The sequence below is a fragment of the Nannobrachium achirus genome (assembly GCF_963921795.1).
Source record: "Nannobrachium achirus genome assembly, chromosome: 23".
Lineage (NCBI taxonomy): Eukaryota > Metazoa > Chordata > Actinopteri > Myctophiformes > Myctophidae > Nannobrachium > Nannobrachium achirus.
Window position 1 is genome coordinate 14,578,141 of NC_137830.1, and position 10,134 is coordinate 14,588,274.

Genomic DNA, 10,134 nt, shown 5'->3' on the forward strand with positions numbered 1-10,134 from the left:
GCCGATCTACAAGTGCACAATGCCTCGCGGTGCGAGGCGTTGTGTGCTTGTAGATCTGCTGTTTTCACTATTATTGTGCGACAGCCTTGTATGATGAAGAAGGGCTTTACTTTGCGAAGAAACGTACAAATTTGAAACTTGGAGATACAAGGTTTCTTCCCGACAGTGACGATATTTACACCCCCGTATTATGTTGGTGTGCCCATGGATTCTTGGGACACGAAAAGTGTGCCTATGCAGAAAAAAGGTTGAGAAACACTTATTTACACTATATTGTTACTGTCGGGCGGAAACGTCTTATGTCCATATTTCAACCTCATTTAAGAGTGTGAATTAAGGCCCTGCTAAGATCATACTAAAGCGCCACTCAAAAGCATCAAAGATCTGCTTTCAAGCTTTTAGATCTTCTATTTTTTTAATTTGAATGCTGAAAAGTTCGTTTTGGACAGAGGTTCTGGATGAGGTTTCCACCGAGACGATATGCAATAATCCTGTGGTGCGGAAATGACATCATAAAGGAATAGAGAAAGAAGGTTATTAGGTAAAGAACACAAAGTCTCCAAGTGTCATCGTTTTATGACGACCACGAGCAGGTGCAAGGTAGTTAACCACTTGTAGATCGTCTCTTTTCGGTGATTAGATTTGGTGTACATGAGGGGAACAAGAAGGCCTACCGGTATTCTTCTACCTACACATACGTCATATCCTAGTATGAACGAATAGGGGAAGGGGATCAACGTCACGTGATTCCCTTGTTTGGCCCGGAAAAAAACTTGGATGTGGATGGTGGAAAGATGTGTTGTTTCACCCGGTGAAGGAATGGCGGATTCGGCCCTGAAACACCCATATGCGTGTCTCAAAGAATAGACCCCTATTGTCCAGTGGGTCTCAAAGTGTGGTCCAGGTACCCTCTTGGTTCCAAAAGCATATCGTCGTTGTCAATGACGATATGCTATAAATATAAGGTGCTGGGAGTTAAAATTATAATGTAGGGTTGCCTCGGATTAAAAAAATATTCACGGGGTGCCCTGAGACAAAAAAGTTCGGGAACCCCTGCTCTAGGCCTTGGACACCGGTCAATCAGGGCCCAATGGTACTTACTTTCTGTATGTACTTGAAATAGGACCTTCTGCCTAATGACTACTTTTACTTTTGGTGCTTTAAGTTCATTTTCATACCAATACTTTAGTATGTTTACTCAATAAAACATTATTGAATTACGGACATACTTATTTATTTCTATATTGCAGTATTGTAGTAACGTGAGTAATTTTTCCATCACTGATAATAACCAGTAAGACTCCCTAATTGGGAGATAAGCGACCGTCAGGTCACACCGTCACAGTATACACAAAGAGGCCTGTAAGTGGCATTGGTTCCACCCACAAGTTTGTACGACAAACAGTTGATGATTAAAGCCAAATAAAGTTTCGGCCAATCAGAGGAGGGGGCGGGGCAAAGTTCAACCAATTAAGGTTAAGGACTCTTTATCAAGTCAATTGACAGCACCCAGAGGTTTGTACGACGAACGGTTGATGAGTAAAGCCAAATAAAGTTTTGGCCAATGAGGGGAGGGGGCGTGGCAAAGTTAAACCAATGAAGGTGAAGTACTGTTGGAGCAGCAGGAGTCGGTGGTCCCCGGGAATTCCCCGTGAGCAGCCCAGTTGGGGTGTTGATTTGGTCATTTTTGCACTATTTGGCTGCGGTGGCAGGGGGTCCCTGGGGGTCCGTGGAGGTCCGGGGATCCTGAAGGTTGTGGTTTGGCAGGCAAGGAGTGTGTGTGTAAAATTTCACATGGATAGGGGCAACGATGGCGGAGATATGAGTAGGGCAAAAGTGTGACGTGACGTGACGTGACGTGGCGTGGCGTGGCGTGACGTGACGTGACAAACAGACAGACGGACAGACAGCCAGTGGAGGTTTTGGTAGTAAATGCGACCTGACGGTCGCAATAAAAATCTACAAAGTAACTAGTAACTAAAATGTACAAATAAGTGTAGTGGAGTTAAAAGTACTACTCTATATTAGTTAGTAAAAAAACTAATTAGTAAAATGAAAACTCCAGTAAAGTAAATAATATATACCTCAAAATTGTACATTACTGGAGTAAAGTGTGAGTTCATGTGTGTATTGTGTCCTATGTCATATCCTCTCATAGGACCTATGAGAGGATGTGAAATGGCTCTATTAGGAGGCAGTCCAGCCAGCCCTCCGCCACACAGCTGGAGGAAATGACTTGCTGTCTGTATGAGAGGGGCAGCGTGCCGAGGACACCACCGTTCAAGATTTACTGGAAGATAATTCAGCGTGATACCAGATAATCCACACACACTATCTATTACTGGCCAAGAGTGAGAGTGGAAAATAAATCGTTTGAAAGAATTACATGTAGTCCAGAGTTTATCCAATATTTGCTGACGGACGCGCGCGCGCATGCACGCACACACACACACACACACACACACACACACACACACACACACACACACACACACACACACACACACACACACACACACACACACACACACACACACACACAGTGTTGTTGAGTATGGATGGGATGGCTTAGCCTGGCATTAGCCAGACTGATAACATGTTAACACTCACACGTTCCTCCACGGTATCAGCAGGACTTAGGCCCATAGGGAGCGAGTATGAGAAATCAGAAAATGACCGGGCCAATCAGTGACTGCGTTTCAATTGAACAGTGTAACGCTGTCACTGATTGGCCCGGTCATTTTCTGATTTCTCATACCCGCTCCCTATGGGCCAAAGTCCAGACGGATACCGTGGAGGAACGTGTGAGTGAATCCATGTTATCAGTCTGGCTAATGCAATGTTGTAAAAAGTACTCACATTTTATACTTAAGTAAAAGTATCAATACAGCAATGTAGATGTACTCTGTTAGGGTGCCCTCACACCAAAATACCAATGAGAGTGGAATCCGTGTTCCACCAATGCATTTCAATGAGAGTGAAGCGCTTTCATGCCAGCAGAGGATTTCTGCAAAAAACGCTCCCTTCTCATTGAAATGCATTGTCGGAACGCGGATTCCACTCTCATAGGTATTTTGGAGTGAGGGCACCCTTACAAGTAAAAGTCCAGAATTCAAAATGTATGAAAGTATTGGCATCAAGATGTACTTAAAGTACCAAAAGTAAAAGTACAAAATGTTTGAAAATAGCAGATCTACCTATCTCAAAAGTAACTAGTAACTAAACTTTTCAAATAAATGTAGTGGAGTAAAAGTACAATTTTTGGATCCCAGATGTAGTGGAGTAGAAGTAAAAGTATTGGAAATTGGAAATACTCAAGTAAAGTACAGATACTTCAAAAGTGTACTTAAGTAGAGTACTTAAAGGAGTGGTTCGCCGGTTTTCAACCAAGTCTGTGTTCTTTTAGTCAACTACGTTGATGCTAAAACACGTCTATTTCCTTACATTACTGTTCTGTGGACAGTAGGGGGCCTTCCTACCACGTACGTCATAGACTGATTCGGCCAATGAAACGCCTGGCTATGACGTACGTGGTGGGAGGCCGTTGTAGCTGCAGAAACTACAGTAGGTTTGACCCGGTGTGGTTGCCGTAGCGTTAACGCTAGTTAGCAACAACAGTATGGTTGTTACTTGTTTCAGACATGTTTTCTACTGACATAGGGACTTGCTGGCAGAATCTTCGGTAGAACTACTTTTTATATGAACTGGAGTAGGCTATGCATTACATTAGAAGAAGGAAGAAAGAAAAAAAAAGCAGCGACGTGAACCAGAGAGAAAAGACGAGGCGTCTCTCTGCCAGCTGGGACTCCACTAAGCTAACATCATACACACTGTCGTAGGACCATTCTCTGCACCCAAGTTATTCTGCCCGTTTGTTGTGACTACTGCTCCATGCTGCTAGGATCCCCAAGTTGAACTGGAAGAGACAACCGAGACCCAATGGTATGTTTCATTCATGTATAACTTATTTGTGTATGTGAGTGTCATCATCATTGTGTCCTGGCATGCACATTCCTATATTAATCCCAATTACAGAATGTAAAGTCTGTAGGCCTAAGTTTACTTTAAAATATGTATGATGGCACTGATTTTACTATGTATTTCACATTAGGAGTCCACTAGTACAGTGGCTCTCAAAACTTTTATTTTCCAGTACCTCCTATGGGTCTATTTGGTCCCATTTGTACACTCTGACAGAGATGGAAAAAGGACTAAGATACTTGAGTAAAAGTAGGCTATCAATACTGCAATATAGAAAACGTTCTGTAAGAAGTAAAAGTACTAAAGTATTTGCATCAAAATATACTTTAAAAGTACAAAATGTTTGAAAATGGCAGATCCACAAACTCACAACACATCAACACATTGTGAGCTTGTAGATCGTCTATTTTCAAATAGCCTGGATATAAAATAGGGCTAAAGTTGATTAATTAGGTTTTATAATATAATCATTTATGTGCAAAGTAACTCAAGTTTTCAAATGATTGTAATGGTGTACAAGTACTATATTTGGATTTGAGCTTGAGTCAAGTACCAGTACAGAAAGCTGGAAATAATTCAAAGTACAAAAGCCTCAACATTTTACAAGTACTGCTTACACCACTGCTCTCAGAAAATAAACCTGTGATCCATTTGAACCATCTTCAACTGAAGGTCCCTCAACACACTGAGAACAACAGCACTAGCAGATCTGTCTCTGGTCATATTTAATATTTGTATGTCCATGACAAAAATGTACACCAGGGCTAGGCAACCTTAGGCACGAGTGCCAACATTGGCACAGGGGGGGGGGGGGGGGTGATCACTGGCAGAAGTGTGAGACAGGATTTTTATTTCAAATATATATTTTAAACATGGTAAATTAAATTAAGTCACCTAATTTGCAGCAAATGACATCCTGCATATAATTCTACATTCATTAAAGCTATGAACTCTGACTGGGGAGGGAGTCTGGGAGATAAGTGACTTATTGCTCAGAGTCTAATGATTGTTATGTCCTCCTTCCAATCAAAATGTCCACACTTATGATGGCGTGTCATTAAAATTCATGTTGACATGGCACACTATCTAAAAAATAAAACCATGGCGCTTTTCATTTGAAAAAGGTTGCAGACCCTGATGTACACGATAAGCTGCCATGGCGATGAACCCTTTGTGTGTGACAAAGACAATGCAACATGTTACAGTATTTTCTTCTTCTCACTGCAGGCACTGCGGTATCGTTTGGAGTGTCCTGGAGAGTCGTCGCAAGTGGAGAGTCGACGTCTTCTTACCCTGGCATCATTATATTGTATTATACATAACAAATGCATAGAGATGTGAACATTTCTATGATCCTTGTCATAATAGATAATAAAATAGATTCAATACATTTGATTTTCCTTCTTTTCTGTTTTTACTTGTAAGAAATATAATGTACACAGTATGGAGTGCTGTGTGAACCTGCCATTTGTAACACAGTAAACACAGTACAATTTAACAAACACAGTGGCAAGTACTTCTGTTTCAGAGCATTACTGTAGTCCAGTGGTTCTCAACCTTTGAGTCTGGGAGTTTGAGCTTGTAGATCGGCTAGTTTCACAATATTTATCTGTGGAACGGAATCGAGCAGAATGTAATCCCTCAACTCCTACAGTCTAAGTGCTTATCAGGGTGGGGGGTCCCCAGTTCAAATATGATTATGTTGCAGGGACGCCAGAGGTCACGGCTTGTGAAGGTTAAGAACCACTGCTCTACTCTAGCAAATAATATATTACCGGTAAATGCATATTTTCATGACAGATTGCAAGGATGAAACCAAAAAGCTCATGATGTTATATATTGTTTTTATTCACAACCTGATACTTCGTTGCCTGCTGTATGCCTTTTTAGTGTGTAGTCCACCTGAAATTGAAACCGTTATTCTAATAGTTTGTGCTGTAGCCAATACTGAAAATGGGTTGAGCAGCGCACACTCTCGACCAGAGCTAGGACATGGTTGTCCCGGATGTTTTAGGGTTCTGACATGTTCCCTGTGTTAGCTGATCTCATTTAGAAATTTAGCATACACTTATATCTGCAGAAGGGCAGCACGATTCTTGTAAATGATTATTTTTCTCCCTAGGATTTGGAAAATTATTCTCTCACTTTTATCTTATTTCCCAATTTGACTTAAAATAACAAGCTTATTACTGGGTGTAGAGCACAGGCGAGGCAACATTAGAGTTGAAAGAGGCTTTAGAGTAGTATAATATTAAAAAATTAGATCACATTGCTGTATGAATCGAGAGAGTAAATAATATTCCTGGGAGTTCCTTGTAAGCTGCTTCTTCTACGGCATCTCTTCAGAGGGCGATGTAGACAGTTGTACCGCTGTCTTCCCGCAGGACTGCTATGGACATCATCTTGGACATGGTGGATTATGTGATGTGTCAGCACCTTATGCAATTATAGACAAAGAGGAGGAAAAATGTTTCAGGGTACACAGATTTTTTACAATGACATTTCAAAATGTTGCCATAGCTTTTACCCCATTTCTAGTAATCACACCATGCAATAATGAGAATCCTAAACCAGTTTGCTAAAAAAAAGAACAGATCTATAAGCTAACAACAGTAACACTGCATTTACCATGTTACATATTTCATGTAATGTTGGGGGGTTGCTCTCGGGCACAAACCTCTTATCTCCATATTTAAACAGTTTTTTGTTTGTAAGTTTAAACCCTACTTTATAAAACAGTGTAGTACAAAAGAATAAAAAGTAACTGGCAAAAGTGCTGGATGATTACAATTTAGGCATTTAGCAGATTTTAATCCAAAGCGATCTACAATAAGCAGGTAATACAGTATATCAATATAATAGGATAATGTCAGTACATCAACAACAATATAACAAATGCATAGCAATATCAATCTAGAAAAACAATAACATTTAGACCACGCACCTAATCAGTAAAAAACATAAAAAAACAAACAATGCGATCTAGCTTCATGTATGGTCAATGAGGGAAGGGGAGTGTTACAGTACTGCTATGTGTTTTAGTGGAGTTATGTGGATTCAGTTTGTTTATGAGTTTGTCTGAATACAATATATTCTAGTGATTCACACACTTCACAGTTGTGTACCCAACGTTTGGTTGCCTACACTAGGAATCGGAGTGTATCATCATCATCATCATCATCTTTTATAATAGCTCACGTTACATCATAATTACTGTGCAGCCACTGGGGGAGGGGTTGTTTGTCGATTCATATACATTATAATACAGTCCCCTCTGTTGACTTTTATCTCACCACTTTTGGGTGCCCTGCACATTTACATTAATGTTGGAACCATCGCTAGCAATAACAATAGCCTAAAAGTAACCCCTCTTGAAAGAATACACCTTGATATGAAGCCTCTCCACCCATTAGATGGATGATTCTAAAGACAAGAGATGACAACAAAATAAAAATAAGTGTTACAAACATGAATCAAGTTGCAACCTTTGCTTGTACATTATACATTATGTTTCGTAGAGTGGCATTTTAATTCCAAACATACAGTACATACCTATGTTCTGCTTTACAAGGGACAGTTCAGCAGTTGTCCATTCACTGTATTTGGGGGAATACAGATGGAACCGCGTTCTCCTTTATTGTGGTCTTTGTTTTCTTAGCTTTGCATTGTGTCCATCAATCCTGCCATTACATCTCGGTGGAAGTCATCTGTTGTGAAATGTTTACTAATCACTACACAACCGCAGATTCATGTCCCATCGTTCTGCAGGCAGCAGCAGCACCCGGGGCTCGCTCCGTCGCTCGGCTTCATTCAATCATCACACCACGGTAAAACAACAATGCCATGTTGTTTCACCAACACAGTTGCACACGTTTCAAAACTTCTACAACTGCTCAGCATCACTGCGGTCATAACATCCCATCTTCTTACTACGTGACTTCCAACCAACAGCAACAAACAAACTAAAACAGCAACGCAGCGAGGATGTTATTATGGTTACGCTGTTAGCTTAGCTTTGGCTCTCATCTCCAAGCGCTGCTTGCGCAAAGGATTGTGGGTGCTGAAGGAAGTGAGGTTGGTGCTGTAGGAAGTGAGGTCATAGCTTCGCGTTTCCAAAAAAATGCAAATGTTCCACAAAAATAAAATTCCTTTTGGTTTCCATGTTAGAATATGATAATATGGGATTACAAAAGCCCTTGAAAACGACCGGAGCTCCCCTTTAAGTAAATGTACTTAGTTACTTTATACCAATGCCAGGCTAGGGATGGCTGACATGCAAGGGACTACTAGAGTTAGAAATGGTGATCAAGTCTGTGCCACCAGACATGAGCTTCTTATATCTGCTATTTATGAACAGCCAAAGTATAACAAATAATGGTTAAAGTGGTTACTTGTCACAGATGCGCTCCCGGTCTTACTGGGTACCAGGGTACCAGTAAGACTCCCTAAATCGGGAAATAAGAATCGGCCTGATGGTGGCGCTAAATGGGACAGATCCATGTTGATGACATGACTGTAGGCATACTGTGTGCTGCTTTGATGATTTTAGGGCAAAATCTGTAAGAGCAGTGTCCAAAAATGTGTTTAAAAAATGCGGCCTGAAGGTGGCGCTAAATGTGACAGATCCATGTTGATGACATGACTCTAGACATACTGTGTACCGCTTTGCGAGATTTTAGGGCAAAATCTGTAGGAGCAGTGTCCAAAAAAGTGTTTTAAAAAATCTGCCTGATGGTGGTGCTAAATGTGACAGATCCATGTTGATGACATGAGTCTAGACATACTGTTTACCGATTTGCGTGATTTTAGGGCAACATTTGTAGGAACGAGTGTCCAAAAATGTGTTTTGCAAGAATCGGCCTCATGGTGGCACTAGAAGAGGGGCCATGTGAGAAATGATGGGTGGAGGTAGTGGTCTGGCAGCCAAGGAGTGTGTGTGCAAGGTTTGGCATGGATCGGGGTGGCGGAGATATGAGAAGGGGAAAAGTGTGACGTGTGACTGACTGACTGACAGACTGACAGCCGGTGGAGGTTAAAAAGTTGTTAAAACCTAAAGTGACACGGATGCTTTCCAGGTTTTAATGGGTTTAAGTGACTAACTCTCAAAGTTAAATAACCACTGGGGTGAGCCCGCTAGCCTACTGGTCCAGGCACATACCACATAGGCTCTGATACCTGACAGCATGCGTGTCTCTCCCCATTTCCTGTCAGTCTAACTGTCCTATCAATAAAGGCATAAAAGTCCAAAAACAAATCTTTAAAAAAAAGAAAAGAAAAAAAGTTAAATAGCCACTGAGGATGCTATTGTGTGTAAGTGGGCTGAGCAGTACAGAGACTCCAGACAGGGTCATACCAAGGCATCCTCTCTCTCTCTACTCTCTACTCTCTGCAGCCAGCCAGTCAGTCAGTCAGTCAGTCAGTCAGCCAGCCAGTCAGTCAGTCAGTCAGTCAGTCAGTCAGTCAGTCAGTCAGTCAGTCAGTCAGTCAGTCAGTCAGTCAGCCAGCCAGCCAGTCAGTCAGTCAGTCAGTCAGTCAGTCAGTCAGTCAGCCAGCCAGTCAGCCAGTCAGTCAGTCAGTCAGTCAGTCAGTCAGTCAGGTTGCTGCTCTCATTACCGGAGTCTCACTACGCACCGTACTGCTTCACAAACACCGCTGTCTGTCACCATGGCAACAGCCCCGCTACCCACTAGGTGCATGTTTGCATTTAACTTGTTGTGTAGTGGTATGATTATGAAATATTTAATATATGTCTTTGGTGGTGATTTGGGATGTGCGTGCATGCGTGCGTGTGTGTGTGTGTGTGTGTGTGATGTTTGTTATAATGTATTAATTAACCCATTTGGACCTCTCTAACCTACTATGTCTTAATATACCTTTCACTCTGGGAATCATCTGTGTCATTTTAGATGTATATGTTACAGTCAGTTTGGGTAACTCAGTTAGATTGGGGTAAGAGCGCTCGTTTTGTCGTTCATCACACACCCCTAACACCACCTGGATCAATTCACCTCGATAGTCTCTTATCAGCGCACCTGTGTAATTATGCGTATTCACCATGAGATGGCGACAACAGCCATTCACTTGTGTAGTCGCTGACGTCACTCGTTTGCGACACCTTTCGTTGTTTATCCACTAGCCTAGCTCAGCTGTGTT

General features: G+C 41.7%; 1 long non-coding RNA gene across 1 annotated transcript; it reads left to right on the top strand.

Moving 5' to 3' along the window:
- The first annotated feature begins 3,599 nt into the window (after positions 1-3,599).
- Positions 3,600-5,371, top strand: LOC308309025. Its single transcript, XR_013963302.1, has 2 exons — positions 3,600-3,942; positions 5,209-5,371. It is a non-coding gene; the product is annotated as an uncharacterized lncRNA (long non-coding RNA).
- Positions 5,372-10,134: the final 4,763 nt, after the last annotated feature.